This window comes from Vombatus ursinus, unplaced genomic scaffold (assembly GCF_900497805.2).
Source record: "Vombatus ursinus unplaced genomic scaffold, bare-nosed wombat genome assembly UNPS02014791.1, whole genome shotgun sequence".
NCBI lineage: Eukaryota > Metazoa > Chordata > Mammalia > Diprotodontia > Vombatidae > Vombatus > Vombatus ursinus.
In genome coordinates, this window is record NW_020954569.1 from 4,580,383 (window position 1) to 4,596,727 (window position 16,345).

Genomic DNA, 16,345 nt, shown 5'->3' on the forward strand with positions numbered 1-16,345 from the left:
ATACAGCTGAATATTATATGTTCCTTAAAGAAAGAGACTGTTTCATTTATGTTTTTATATTCCCAGTGCCTAGCACATTGTTTGTGCTACATGAATTGTTGCTGATTGATTGACCAACTGATTGATGGGTGGGTTGACAAATGGGGTATTTATCCAGATTTCCCCAAATCTTTTCCAGTACAATTCCAGATGGAACCCAAAGTGCTTTATTATATTCTTACATATCACACTTCTTCCCTTTTCCTTTCCTTCCTTAAATAGCCTTCTGTTTACAACCAATAATTTTCAAGTAAAAGACAGTATGACAAAGATCTGACTTTGGAATCATAAACATCCAGGTTCTCCTGATGCATACTAGTAAGTCACTTTCCCCTCAGTGAGCTGGGAAACTCTCTAAAATTATAAATTGGAATGGAATCCTGCCTTATTAGGCTAAACTACATTTTAAAAAGTTTCCAAACAGATGGATTTTAGGTCCAGGTAATTTTTTTTAAAGTGCTGATAGTAAATATGCTAAAAGAATTTTTCATGTTTCAAATTGTTTGAAAAGATGAATAAATCATAACTAAATAGTCAGTTTCTCACTACCTTAGAATCTAAGTCCTTTTATCATCATTAGAATGAGAAAAAGGAATCTAGCAGTAAATAACACTATAAGTTTGCCTCATGCAGACATAGCTTTAACTAAATAATCTCAAGAGTTTTTATTCTATAGTCTGAAAACCATTATCTTAAGATTTTACTTTTTCTTCACTAACGTCAGTGGCACAATCCCAATGGAGCATACCATTTTTATGACTTTAATCTCTGAAATGAACTGCCAATTTGGCTACATAAAACTTGTGAGTTCATGTACAAATGGCATAAAGGAGTGCTCTAACATTTGGCTACAGACAAGTGATCCATCACATAGCTCATTTGCCTTGAACAAAATTTCTTTTAAAATGCATCTCTTGCTGAATGAAATGAGCAGAACCAGGAGAACATTGTACACAGCAACAGCAACACTGTGTGATGATTAACTATGCTAGACTTAACTCTTCTTGGCAATACAATGAGCCAGGGCAATTCCAAAATACTCATGATGGAAAATGCTAACTACATCCAGAGAAAGAGCTATGCAGTCTGAATGCAGATCAAAGCATGCTATTTTCACATTTTTGTCATTTTTTTCCTTTCTTGTGGTTTTTCTCTTTTGTTCTGAGTCTTCTTTTACAACATAACTAATGTAGAAATATGTTTAACATGATTGCACATGTATAATCAATATCAGATTGCTTAGTGTCTTGGGAGGGAGAGAAAAAAATGTGAAACTCAAAATTTTACAAAAATGAATGTTGAAAATTATCTTTACATGTAATTGGAAAAAATAAATTACTATTAAGGAAAAAATAAAATAAAATGCATCTCTTATATTCTGAATGTCCCTTCTGAGTTTCAATCAATCAAAAGTTGGGTTTATTGTGAAATTTTTTTCAATTTAATTCCAGTTTTGAGAACAAAGGGGTTTTTTTATGGCTACCAAAGAATAGATAGTCCCTTTTTAATATCTCCAAAACTTAACCAGCTAGGTATTAAGGGGAAGAAGGCAATTCTCATTGGTGGAATTAGTGTTTAAACATGGAAATATTGAATTTAAATTGGTAAACTGATATTTGAGAGAATATAATTCACAGTAAAATAGTGTGCTCATAATTGATAACTTGCAGATAAAACTAGAATATGCAAAAGGGTCTTATCAATGGATGAGTAAATCTGAATGATCTCTCATGTGTATCCATTTTATTTCATTTCAATTTTACAAACATTAACTGTTCTGGAGATGGGGTGGTTACTCATTTAGTTATTTTGGTGGATCCATGATTTTATCAGCGGAAAACTCTTTCAATGGTATTGATCTCAACCCCCAAACACTTCCTCCTGGACTATTCTTATCTATGTTTTTCTAAAAATCCTTCTTAGTAGGCCTATCTAGTGCACTATAGACATTTTCTCTGGTTCTTTTAAAATATCAGGAGTGCAAATGTGTCTCTCAGACTGCCATTTTTCATTCTTACTACATGATTAAGCCACCTCCTTTTCCAGTTGTACACACACTCAGTAATTGAACCATTTTATATCATTTCTTATACAATAGTCATCATTGGTAATAGGCTACAGTTTACTTAAGCTCACCATGTATTTTTCCATTTGTTTCCTTTTAATTATCTGTATGCAACTAGTGCCTCTCTCATATGACTCCAGGGAGAAGTACAACTCAGGAAAGCTGAGATAGAGGGTTTGAAAAAAAAAAAGGTTGAATCTGAATTTTGAAAAATTTGAGGAAATGGTGTTTGAGAACAAGCCACTCAAGCTAACCCCTCTCTGTTTGCCTTGTCAGGATTCGGATATACAGGCCACTTTAATGCCATGGAGCAAACTCCTTCAGAGTTGCCTAGTACTATAGGGATAGAGCTGCAATGAAATGCATGCGTTTTTGTTCTTTCATCATTTTCAGTTGTGACCAATTCTTCATGAGCTCACATTGGGGTTTTCTTGGCAAAGATACTGGAGTTGTTTGCCATTTCTTTCTCCAGCTCATTTTATAGATGGGGAAACTAAGGCAAAGACAGTTAACTGACTTGGCCAGGGTCTCATAGTTGGCAAGTTGGAGATCAAGAAGAGAAACTTTCTAGAACTGAAACTCATGCCTAATGCTATCCAACTTTTTAAAAGTGCAACCCTGGAGAGATTCCCAGGATGTTCTAAGTTCCTACAGTCAAGGACCAGGAAATTGAACCACCCACATGGTTTGTGATTGAAAAGTCCCAAGAGAGACCTCTTATGGGCTTCTGGCTACTAACAACAGAAAACTGAAGCTCAACTTGCTCCTTGGAAAGGTGGTGTGGGGAATAGAGGAATCACAGGCTTGAAATACACTGTGGATTGGGGGTTTGTATAAATGTTAGGTTTTTTTTACTCCCTTAATTAAAAACTTTTCTACAATAAATAATATTGATAGAGATGACTCAATGAAGCAGACAGCACCCTGTGGTGGAAGTAGCCAGTAGGTGAGGGTCCTATAAGTTTAATGTTAGATAGTGCAGACATACCCTAGACAGAGAGAAAAAGAATTGGACTTCAGAAGGTCTAAAGGGCTTGTGAAAGCCAGGTCATCTGAGAGCATGAGGAAGTGAAGAAAACTTGGGTAGTGTTTCTTCTGGTGTTGGATGGGTAATATGCATTGCATGTTCCTTTCATTTTTCTCAAGACAAAGATGTTTTATGATTCTCAGCCATGATTACATCTGGAAAAAAATTAGTATGAAAGAAAAGAGTTCTTTTGACCCCAAAAACATAAAACTTTACAATTCCCTAATGGGATCCGCCCTAATTTCCTCCCACTAATCAATGTGTGGACCAATTCATTGTAAGTATGTAATGTCTACCATAGAAACAGTATAAAATTTATAAAAATGCTATATATTTCATTCATATTTATTTTTTCACTATATATGATTAATAATGTAATAACTATATATGATTAATATATGATTAATAAATTAATAATAATTTATATAGGACTTTGAAGTTTCTAAAACACTATATGTTTATGTATATATGAAGATTATCTCTATATATCTGTGTGTATTATATAATTTAATAGTATAATATTATATTCTATATGATAATGTATGATATATTATAATTGTATATGTTATATATACATTTTACATATAATAATTGTAAAGTAATTGTTTGGCACTTACAATAGCCCTATGAGGTAGACATAGACATTATTTTTATCATCATTTTACAAATGAGGAAATTGAGGTTGAGAGAGTTTAAATAACTTGCCCAGTATCACACAACAAGTAAGTATCTGACAAAAGATGTAAACTTAGGTCTTCCTGCTTCTATGTCCAACACTGTCTTCTGTGCCTGAATATGCTATTTCCTATCCATTGCTGCAGCTAGGTGGCACAGTGGACAGAGTGCCAGTCCTGGAGTCAGGAAGACTCATCTTCCTCAGTTTAAATTCAGCCTCAGATACTTACTAGCTGTGTGACTCTGGACAAATCACTTAACCTTGTTTGTCTCAGTTTCCTCATCTGTAAAAATGAGCTGGAAAAAAAATCACTCCAGCATCTTTACCGAAAAAACCACAAATGGGGTCATGATGAGTCAGACATGACTGAACAACAAAACTCTATTGCTACAAATTCTACAAGGATTCTTTGCATTTTTTTTCCTGAGGCTTGATGCAAGTAATACAATGGTACCTATAAATTGTAGTATTTAGACAGCTTCATCATCAACAGAAAATTCTTCTTTTATTGGGATTCTCTGAATAGTATATCGTTCAGTTTGTCTACTAAGCTTTTCCAATTTGGTAAAATTCAATTCTGCTCAATTCAACAAGCACTTATTAATGTGTGCTATATGTCAGGTACTTCATTAGGTATCATGGGTAAAAAGAAAAAACATAAAGGCCAATCTTCAAGGAGTAGGTACTACCCTAAAGCTTCTGTTTTGCTGACATATCCATGATTATTTTCATATAGGCATATGAGAAGGACTTTTGTGGAAGTTGGAGGAGATACAAAGACATAGGCACATCCTTCATGGATCTTAAAAGTTTAGTAGTATGATGCATAACCATGATACAAGACAATGATTTGTGTATAAAGCAAGTATGAGGTGAGAAAGATCATTTCAGTCTAGAGTAATTAAGGAAAACTTCAATGATGATGTTACAGTCTGGAAACGCTATGGACCATCCACATAGCTGAAACCATGATAGCAATTAAGGCAAATTCAATTTTTATTTTGAGTTGTTTTTGTTGGTTTTTTTTTTGTATTTTCAGTCAAGATAGAAAATGGATTTGGGTCTTGCTATCATTTAGAAAAAGAAGAAAATACTTTAAAATGTATTGACATAATAATGAGAGAGAGGAGAGAGAGAAAGACAGAGACAAAGACAGAGACAGAGAGAATTTATATGGTACTTTAAGGTTAACAAAGTGCTTTATAACTATTATTTCATTGTATCATCACCACTGCCCAGTGAGGCATGTGCTATTATTATCCCCACTATACAGATGTAGAAACTGAGGTACAAATAGCTAATAAGTGCCTGAGACAAGATTGGAACTGGTCTTCCTTACTTCAAGTCACACAATCTATCCACTCCACCACCTACCTTTCTAAATAACAAAAACCTGGGGCAGCTGGGTGGTGCAGTGGATAGAGTACCAGCCCTGAAGTCAACAGGACCTGCGTTCAAATCTGGCCTCAGACCAAATACTTAAAACTTACTAGATGTGTGACCCTGGGCAAGTCATTTAACCACAATTGCCTAAAAATAAATTTAAATAAATGAAAACATTTTGTAACCATAAAGTGGTATATCTGTGTAAGCCATTTTCCTTTAGACCTGCCTTTTCCTCTTTTTCTATAATGACAGATACCTTTCACACATTTTATTCAGTCAGAAACTTGTCTTTTATGATAGATAATAAAAATTTCTTTATCTTCATAAGTCTTTCTGCATATTTAATGACTTTTTTCTTTAGACAAATTGCCATCAGGTAACAAGAAATCACTAAGAGCCTTTGAAAAATGTGAGCACTTTGATGTAAACAAGTAACGTTGTTTTCTATTTAAATATGTATGTTGAACTCTATAGATTAAAGGCCCACATAGCTATACTTACTGCACTTCTTGGTATAAAAATTTTATTCCAATGTGCTTATCTCTGGTAGACAACACATTCATTTTCTACACACTTTTTGCAGATTGCTCAAAATTCATTTCAAACTTTTAATAGCAAATTTCCTCTGCAAGATTCGTTCCTATAAAATGACTGTGTCTATTTTATATAGTGTGGTATTAATTCTGCTTTTATTTTACCATTAAAAAACAAACTTGCTTCCCACCCATCACTCTTCCTTTGGTATGACATAATCTCATGTTAAACAGTATTGAATGGATTTGCCAGAGGAAAATAATATATCCAGTGAAATTTCTCTTCTAGTAACCATATTGATGCCTTTGTTAATCTATTTCTATAAAAAGATCATCAGTATAAAGTGGTCATTGTTTCAATATAGATTTAAAATCCACTCTGATTACAGAATCTTTAGGAAATCATTCTAAAGTCAAAATTTTGAAAATAAACCAATGTCTCATTACCAGTTTATAATCATTCTCACTTTCCAATTGACCAGTCCACCTAATTACAGTAATATCAATATTGTATTTTCAATTAATTGTGATTGGTCCCTGCAGAGTTGTCTGGGGGGAGGAAGGGTATAGAAATATCACTAAAGGGAACAGCAGGAAGAGTAGCTGCATTGGACCAACTGTATATAGTACAGGAAACCTATGCTGGCAAAGAAACAATTATATTGAGGGTTCAATATACAATGAATATGTGAAGTGTGTTTTAGAGAGATTCTTGACCAGATATGGTACAGTCAGATCATCTCTGAGATCCTTTCTAATTTTGAAATTTTGTGACAAAGTTTGGGCCTATACGCCCAGAAAAATGTTAGTTCTGTACGTGGTTACCTACTTTTTTAAAAGCTTTTGCTGTGGGTCCTTCCTCAATCTTCAGAGATTACAACCTCTGTATTACTTTTTTTGTATTTTTAAATCAACAAAAATCTATTTTTTCTCCATCCCACCATCCCCTTAACTGGAAAAAGAGAGAAAGGGGAAAAAAAGTTTTTGCAATATATACACATAATGAAGCAAAACAAATCCCCACATTGGAATCTAAAAAAAATACTTGTCATTCTACACTCCAATCCCATCATCTCTCAGTTAGGAAGGAGGCAGCATGCTTCATTACTAGTCCTCTGGAAACATGATTGGTCATTGTTGTCATCAGAGTTTTTTTTTTCTTTTTAATATTTTAAAGTTGTCTGTTTCTACAGTGTTATTATTACATGAAATGTTCTCCTGTTCACTTCAGTCTGTATCAGTTCATAAGTATTTTCCCCTTTTTCTCTAAAACTGACCATTTATGCATTTCTTTTGGCAGAATGGTATTTTATTATATTCATATACCAGCTTTTATCCAGCTATTCCCAATTTAGTAGAAAATACTAAGAATTCATCTGATTACCTTTTCTTGTTGGAAGACAAATAGGAATATTCAATCACATTTTATATCTATCTGTTCCTATCCCATGTCCCTTCTTTACTTCAATACTAAATTTATTCTTTAAATCATCTATACTTAATTCCTATAGTTCCTCACCACTAATTCCCTCTTAAACCTCTTCTAATTCACCTTCTATCCCTGCTATTCATCTGAAACTAGTCTTGCAGAGATCATTAATGATTTTCAGATAGCCAAATCCAAAAATCTTCTTTCAGTCATCATCATCCTCTTTGACCTAACTGAAAGATTGCTGTCCATTTCTTACGTTTAGATATTTACTCTTCCCTTAGCTCCAGAGGCCCCACGTTTTACTATTTCTCCTACCCTTTACTTCATTGTAGCCTTTGCAAGTTTTCCAAGGTTTTTTTTTAAGATATTTTATTCTTTCACTACATTCATTCCCATAGCATTCTCATTCAGTCTCACAGCTCCAACCTTTACATAAATGATGCCCAAGTCTATATCTTTACCCCCAACTTGTGCACAGGACAATTTTATTTGGAATTCCCTTGGGATTCCAAATCCAATATATCCCAAATTAAACTCATTTCTACCTCTAAAATTTTCTTCCCTCTGACCATTTCTCCTTGTGATACCACCACTTACCCCAGTCTTCCATGTTTGAAAGCTTGGTTTTATCTTTGACTCTTCCTTCTTGCTCAGTTCTCATATTTAACCAGTTACCATGTCCTGTTACTTCTAGCTCCGTAACATTTAATTTCTTTATTTTAAGAGTTCTGTGCTTACATTTATTTTAACTATTCACTTTCAGCTTATCTGTTCTCATGCTGGTGGACTTTTATCCATACTCTGATGCAAATCTTTCACTGGAAATACACCCAATATTCTTCATTCCTTCTAGATTGCCTGACAACAAGGTGCTTCCCATACATGGCACCGAAATCACATATGATTCTTTGAATGATGCAACAGATAGAACTTCATTTGAGTCTCTGATTATTTATGTTAAGTGAAACAAAATAAGAAGATATAGGCTCACTAAAGGTGTTTTCTACCATTGCTAATACATTCTACCACAGAATTAATATGGAAGGGAATTCACTAGAGATGCTCCTGTCTATGGATTATCTTGGGCTAATTAAAGCAAACCTAGAAAATGTCAGGGCTTCCTAACCATTATTCTTCAAAAATATTCCAACCTAACTACCCACACATGAAACACCAAAAAGTCTATTGTACAACTTTAATAGATAATTGAAAGGAAAGCTATTAAAGCTAATTTATCAATACATATTTTTTGGTGAATTGATTATGAACTACTCCTAAAATTAAATAAGAGGAGATGAATGGGTTATAGTTGGCATTTAAGAAATTGTGGTCTTTCCTATGACTCTAAGTTTCTTCCTAAAACAAATTATAATCATTTAAAAATATTATTTTACCAGTTCTGAATGGCTGTAAATGATGAAATACCATAGTGTCTAAGTATTAAATTTGAGAGTTACTTAAAGGGAAACAGAAGGAAACATGGTGGCTATGAGTAAGCTACAACCCATTAATGACCAAGAACTTTATAGTAGAATTAGCATGTGGATGTAATTAGAGGGATGTATGACTAGAGGATACAATCTGATCTTATAGAAAGATCTAGAGATAATCTATGGACAGCACACATGTACTATTGCTATCAAGGTTCCATTGCATCAAATTTTCATTAATTATTATATGATTTTCTGGAAGATAAAAAAGCATTGAACTTAGTTCATTAGGTCATTACACAACTTTCTTAATCTCCGTAGTGCTCAGTTTCCTTCCCTATAAAATTAAAGGGTAGGCTAGATGACTTATAATTGACTGGAGGTAAGTGATTTTTGAAAATCTATTTTGTTGAAACTTGAAAATACTTGGACTTACTAGGAAAGCATAAAGCATAAAAGTTTACTATGGTCTGCAAGTAAACCTGGAAATGAGGTTCTTCAAAGCTTCTTTGAGAGATTTTTATCATGTTTGGAAATAGAAGCTATTTCAGTTCTTTGGAATGCTAGGATTTAAAGACCCAGAGACCTTTTGATGAAGGACCATCAATGCAGGCTTTCTTTCATTCCCAAAATTTACTTTATTTGGAGATACCAACAGAACATTCTGGTGAATATATTTAACAAAGAGTTGTAGCTACAGTATTAGAGCTCAGGAAAGAGATAAGGGTTTGATGTAGAGATATATTGGAACATTCATCAAAAGAAAATTTAATCAGAATGATGAGATCTTCATTGATCAGATATTAATTCAACACTCTATTCCTTGTATTAACTAAAATAGAAGTGAAAAAAAAGTTAGGAAAATTTATTTTCTTTTTCTTCCTTCTTATCCCTTTTTTCTCACTCTTCCTTACTATAATTTATTTGTCATTGAAAAAGAGGAACTAATAATTCAACAAGCATTTATTGAGCACCTACTTTTTTTTTCTAGGCACTATGCTAGACACTGGGATCATGAGTCCAAAAAATTGAAGTTCAAGGAACTTATAAGATCTATCTTCATTACACTAAAATGGTCAGCATTTTTAACGTGGATAGTTTAATACCTACCTTAAATTGAAAATATCAAATCAAATGGCATAGTCTATAAATACAATAATAGTCTTGCAGAAGTTAGTTGAAATATGGCCTATAAACTAGAGGTGATAGATGTAAAATTCCATTTTCATTTTATTTTTTTTCCTATGCAAAGTCTGCCTAAACTCAAGCTGGGTTGAACATATAATATATTTTCCTACTTTTGGGTTCCAAAAGAATTTCTAAGTAATTCAAAATACCCTTATGGATTCTCCTTCTGTTGTCTATTTTATAATTTAACAAATAATTTACAGTGAAACACATGATGCAAAAAAAAAGCAAGCTGTGAAAATGATCATCATCTATGAAGTAGTAAGTTAAATTCTTAAGGAAGAGAATTCTAGATTGGCATGGGGAAGAAAAGAAAGCAGTTTGAACTTTTTGTGCTATTTCTGATCAGCAGAATGCTGACTTTAATTTTTGAATAACCATACTCTTCCCCCTAATATCTTTGATACCTTCACAGCCTTAAATAATCATTTAATGTCTTTCTGTTGCTTCTGGTACAGAAAATAAGAAAAAATAAACATTTTTATTTATTTATTTTGAAGCAAAAAATCTTTTAGTAAAACATTTTACTTTTTTATTAAAATAATTTAAATAAATATTATAAAATACCAATTCTAAAGAATGTATAAGAAGTTGCTTTGTAATTGAGTTAAATTTTAAATGGAATTTTTTTAGTAACCTTTTAAAAACCTTTCTAAAATATGTTTGTCCATGTCTCTGCTTTCTCAAGTTTGAAGATATAAACAATGTTGAATTATTATGTGATCAATAAGGTTATTTCAGTAACATGGGATCATCACTCCAATCTTATTTTCTTTTGATTTACAACTTAAATCTGCAACCTAAAAAACTGGCACATTGAAAAAAAAAAACATTTAATTGGTTATTCCTGTAAGTCTCCATATTCAGTCTCATCTGTTTGTTTGGTTGGTTGGTTGGTTTATTTTAGCTCCAATCTTGCTGCTAGTTTACACATCCACCTAGATGTCCTAAAGGCAACATCTGAAAAAGAATTCAACACTCTTTCCTACATGCCCATTTTGCCTCCTAATGGCCCTGTTTCTCTCAAAATCAATGCCTTTCTTCTAGTTACCAAAGTGCACAGCTGACTGAGGGAGGTGGTGGTCAAAAGCAAAACACTAGTGAGGAGGGAAAAGGAGAAAGGAGAAAGAAAAGCATAAAAGGGGGGGAAGGATGGAGAGAAAGACAAAGATAGTAATCATAACTGTGAATGTGAATGGGATGAACTCTCCCATAAAATGGAAGAGGAGAGCAGAATGGATCAAAAACCATAATCCTTCTTAGATTCTTAGGAATGCACACAAACTCCCACCCAAGATGGAAAGTGCGTGGGATCCCAAAATATTGAAAATGGAAAATTTTAATTTCATAGGCTCATTCTTGAGCTTCTCACACTACAATAAACTTCCTGGGCTATGGAAAGAGATCTGAGCAACAGCATCTGAGATGTCCATCATTCTGATGCTCATTAGCTAACTGTTAATTACTTCCAATTGGGTTATTGTTGATGTCTAATCCATAACTGTGATGTCTGTGTGTTCACACTCTTTCTATCTCTCCATGATTGATTGGAAGCTTACCTCATTTCTTATGATTCTGTGGTGGGTATGGAGTCTGTCAAGAACATACATATAGCTTTGTTTACTTCCTGTCTGACATCTGCCCCTGAGCCTCAAAGAATTAAGTCACTGACAGGATCATTCTAATTAATTTTCAAATTTTAAAGCTTAAATTATAATCATAAATTACTATGGCTACATGATGAGAAGAGCAAAATTAATATTTATAGACTAAGCCAAGCATTTTACATACTTTAAAAGAAACAATCCTGTCTTAAAAATAATTTTGAGTATTCATTCATAATGCTAATAACATTTAATTATATTTATAATTAAATAGATGTCTCATAAAATGATAAAGCTATAGTATACTATTAGAAGAAAACTTTTAAGTTAAAAGTTTAAACTCTAATAATCATATCCCTAACTGAAATGATCAATGTACTTGTGACCTTATAATAGAGCCAAATGAATTATGAAAACACCATGCATAGATCTTCCTTTCAAGGGAACACAAGGTCAGGAGAAGCTTAAATGATAAAGATTTATAAATCATATGTAGCTAGTGGTATGTGTGCCTCTGGAAAAATCCAAACAACATCCATCCAGGGTTATTCAGAAGATGTTCATCATATCTATGTTCTGGAAATTTACCAGTCTGAGAAAATTATTACCAAATTTTCACAACTCTTAACAATAATGGAACTCACAGCACCGAACAGTAATACCTGGAAAAAGTACTATACCAGTTCTATCATTTACATATCAGAATTCAGTTTTTCCCCTTGACTCCTGATTTCTTTCAGATATTGATAATAGAAACCATTCATGACAGATGAATATATTAGTAATATATTAGTAAGTATATGTTAATAGATCACTAAAATAATACCAGGTAAAATATCGCAATTTGAAGAAAATGTTTTATTCAAGATTTAATCTGGTATGTGCTTAGCACCAACAATATCTTATCAGGACCATTTGTGAGAGTAGGTATGCCAAATACATGTATTTACAGGAATATTTCAGGTGGAAGACAGCAGATGAAGTTGGACATTCTCATAAAGAGAAAATTATCTAAAATATTTGTCCTCAAAATTGTCTTCAAGTACTGATCAAAGTGTTATCAGTGTTCTGGGGTAATAAAAAACAGATCTCATAATTGACTATTACATCAAACTGAAGATACCTTTGAAGTCAATTCTGCTTCCGTACCCAATTTTACATCTTTAGTTGCAGAAACTTTTGAAAGTCATGTTCTAACCATAGACAACCCAGAGGGGAAATTAATTAACTGCACCCAGCAGTGTTTCAATGGTATTGAAATGTGATATCTCAGCCATGCATTTTATGACTGAGGAATAACTTTGATAGATTAAAACTAAAAGCCAGTGGGAAACCACTGGGTTTTGTTTTATTCTGTTAAGAGTGTAAAGTCCACCAACACAAGGGGAAAAAGAGGACTTTGGCATTCCAGATTGTAAGAAAAATAAGATGAATAATTCAAGATTAATGTGTTGAAAGAAAGTGCTGGAAAAATAGTATAAACATCAGAATCCCAAGAAACCCCAACCATCAACACCTAAAATTATCATCTGTAGTAGTCAGGAAGATGCCAGAGAATTTGAGAGATGAAGTACAAGGCAAAGAAAGAAGTATGAAATCTGTTCTTCCCCCAAGCACTGTAGAGCCCTGTGTCACCTATCAGAGCTGATCTAAAGATGTTTGCATTGTCAATGGAAGGACAGAACATCTCATGATATGTTTAATGTGCTAAGAAATTGAAAAAGAGAAATAAGCTTCATCCAGAGTACAGGCAGCCAATTCAAATGATTGTGCTAACTTATTTTCTCTAGATGTGATATACTAAGAGTGGAGCCATATGTTCAAGAATGTTCACGCATGGCTTATGAAATTTATTTAGAATTTTATTTTTGTGCATATTTTCCAAGAAAATGAATGTTTTAATTCATTTTATTTGCCTCTAGTGAAATTTGCTTACCTGTATTTTTTAATTATCTTCCTTTAGGTAAGAATCTATGCTAGTTATTATTTTTCCATTTTGTAATATTTTATTAGTTTTCATTTGCATTATTTGTAGAAGAAGCAGGATATAGTGGATATACTCTGGAAGATCTAGGTTCCAATACCACCTCGGACACTTAAAATTTATTTAATCCAGGGGCAGCTAGGTGGTGCAGTGGATTGAGCACTGGCCCTGAAGTCAGGAGGACCTGAGTTCAAATCTGACCTCAGACCAAATACTTGATACTTACTAGCTGTGTGACCCTGGTCAAGTCACTTAACCCCAATTGCCTAAAACATATATATATATTTGATCCAGAACAAATCATTCAACCTCTCTGTGCCTTAGATAATTGGACTCATCTGCTTAGTCAGATAAGTTAAGAGCAAATTATAGACACTCATATTGGGGATATTGAATGTACAGATCATTACCATTTGCATCCATTAAAATTTGCTAGTCTTTTTTGAAAAAGAATATAAAGTCCAAGAGATGGAATGAAAGAAAGTCAACACCAATGTCTGACCCAGAGGCTCTTCTAACCAAATCTTATCAGTTCCAGTGAGATGCAGGACTCTTAGAAGTGGGAAGACATTCATGAAGGGGAAACCCAAGAAACTGGGAGAATATTCTTTACCATAGTGTATGTAAACTGGATGGAACTGGCCTCTAACCTGTGGGTGGCCAGAGCCAAACAAATCAGACTAAAGACAGGAGAGTCAGGAATCAAAGAGAAATTTAATTTCAAAGTGAAGGAAATGACTTGCAAGCAAGAAGACATGTCCCCCCTGGTGGGGGGAACCTGCTTTAGTGTAGGCAGATCTCAATACTTATTCCTATGGCTATGCAGCAAGCTGTAGCCCTGACAATGAGGGTTAACAGCAACAATGAGACAAATTTGATTCATGGCAGGGCTTCATGATAGAACATGGGTACCCCAGGTGCCTATCCAAGCTCAGAGAACACCTGGTACTGTTCAAAACATTACAATAATTATATGAAACAATTCTGGAATTTTGCTGTGACTGAGATCATCCAGAGGGCAAGCACAAAGGACTGTTGTTATGCCAAGCTCAGGGCACAGATTACTTGCTAAGTCTTAGCTCTGGAAAAAAGGGTATCTCCTAGTATCTTGATATATGGGAGGAAGATCTTAACCTCTTAAGAGAAGTCCTAACTTTTTTGGATACCATTGAACTATTCACTGACTCTGATATTAATAGCCCCTGGTCAGAAGCAGATTTATCTTCCAATATTTGAGATCTGAGTACAAAATCACAGGGTTTAAAACTAGACAGGACCATAGAATTCACCTAGTCCAACTTCTTCATTTAAAAAAAAATGTGAAAACTGAAACTGAGATAAAGTAATTTGTTTGTGATCATATGGGCAATAAGTAGCAGAGGTAGGAGTCAATAGGTATTTTTTTCAAGAGTTACAAGTGTCATCTTCCCTTGTAGGGATGTAAACAGTTTGCCCTTATTAACAACATATTGTTTCTTTCTGTCCCATTTACCTTTTTATGTCTCTTTTGAGTCTTGTATTAGAAGATCAAATTTTCTGTTGAGCTCTGGTCTTTTTATCAGGAAGGTTTGGAAGTCTCCTATTTCACTGAATATCCATCTCCTCCCCTGAAAGATCATATTCATTTTTGCTGGGTAGTTGATCCTTGGTTGTAATCCAAGCTTCTTTGCCTTAAGGAATATCGTACTCCACACCCTATGGTCTTTTAATGTAGAAGCTGCAAGGTCCTGTGTAATCCTGACTGTGGTTCCAAGATATCTAAATTGTTTCTTTCTGGGTGCTTGCAGTATTTTCTCTTTGACCTGGTAATTTCGGAATTTGGCTACTATATTCCTTGGCATTTTCAATTTGGAATCTCTTTCAACAGGTAATCAGTGGATTCTTTCTATGGCTATTTTATCCTCTGGTTCTAGGACCTCAGGGCAGTTTTCCTTTATGATTTCCTGAAAGATACTGTCCAGGCTCTTTTTTTCATTATGATTTTCAGGTAGACCAATAATTTTTAAATTGTCTCTCCTGGATCTATTTTCCAGGTCAGTTGTTTTACCAATGAGGTATTTTAAGTTTTCATCTTTTTTTTTCATTTTTTTTGTTTCTGTTTGACTGATTCTTGTTCTCTCATAGAGTCATTAGCTTCCATTTGCCTGATTCTAATTTTTTTTAAGAGTCATAAGTGGCTTTATTGGGGACAGACAGAAAGTATCAGGGAATTAGGAGTTGGCATTGGGGCCCATCTTCTTGCCAAAGGTGGGCACTATGTTGACAAAGCGTCAGTTGTACTGCATCCTCTTCTTAGCACTCCCAGTCTTCTTCTTCTTGTTGTCCTGCTTGGCCACCTTGGGAGTCTGACCCCTCACTTTTCCAGCTCAGGCCAAAGAGCCATGGACTTTATCTCCTAGCATCCAAGCAGCCACTTCCAGAGTGGCCAGGGGCTTCACCCCGCACTGCCACAAGATGGCTTCATCCTCCAGTGGGGATCCACCTAGGAGCAGGACCTGGTCCTCAGGAGCAATGCCCTCCAGGGATGCCACATGGGCCTTGATCTGGGCGATAGTCTCCTGCCCGGTCACCTCCAGGGTGTGCAGGGCCTGCACGTGGACAAACAGCTACATGGTGGCAACTCGGACACCCTAGTCCTGCTTCCACTGTGGCGAAGACAGAGACCAGAAAGCCCAATTCTAATTTTTAACAAATTGTTTTCTTCTATTAGATTTTGAACCTCCCTCCCCATTTGTCCAATTGTATTTTTTAGGGATTTGTTTTCTTGTGTATTTTTTTTCCGGTTGGCCAATTGTATTTTTTAAGGACTCTTCTGCCTCTCTCATTTGACTTTTAAAATCCTTCTTGAGCTCTTCTAAGAAGGCTTTTTGGGCTTCAGACCAGTTCATATTCCCTTTTGAGGTTGCAGATGTGGGTTTGTTGACAATGTTGTCCTCTTCAGAATTTCTGCCTTGATCTTCACTCTTCTCATAATATGAATC

At 34.5% G+C, this 16,345-nt stretch overlaps 1 pseudogene; it reads right to left on the minus strand.

The window, feature by feature from the left end:
* Positions 1-15,574: 15,574 nt before the first annotated feature.
* On the minus strand, positions 15,575-15,976 carry LOC114047849 (annotated as a pseudogene).
* Between the last annotated feature and the right edge of the window lie 369 nt (positions 15,977-16,345).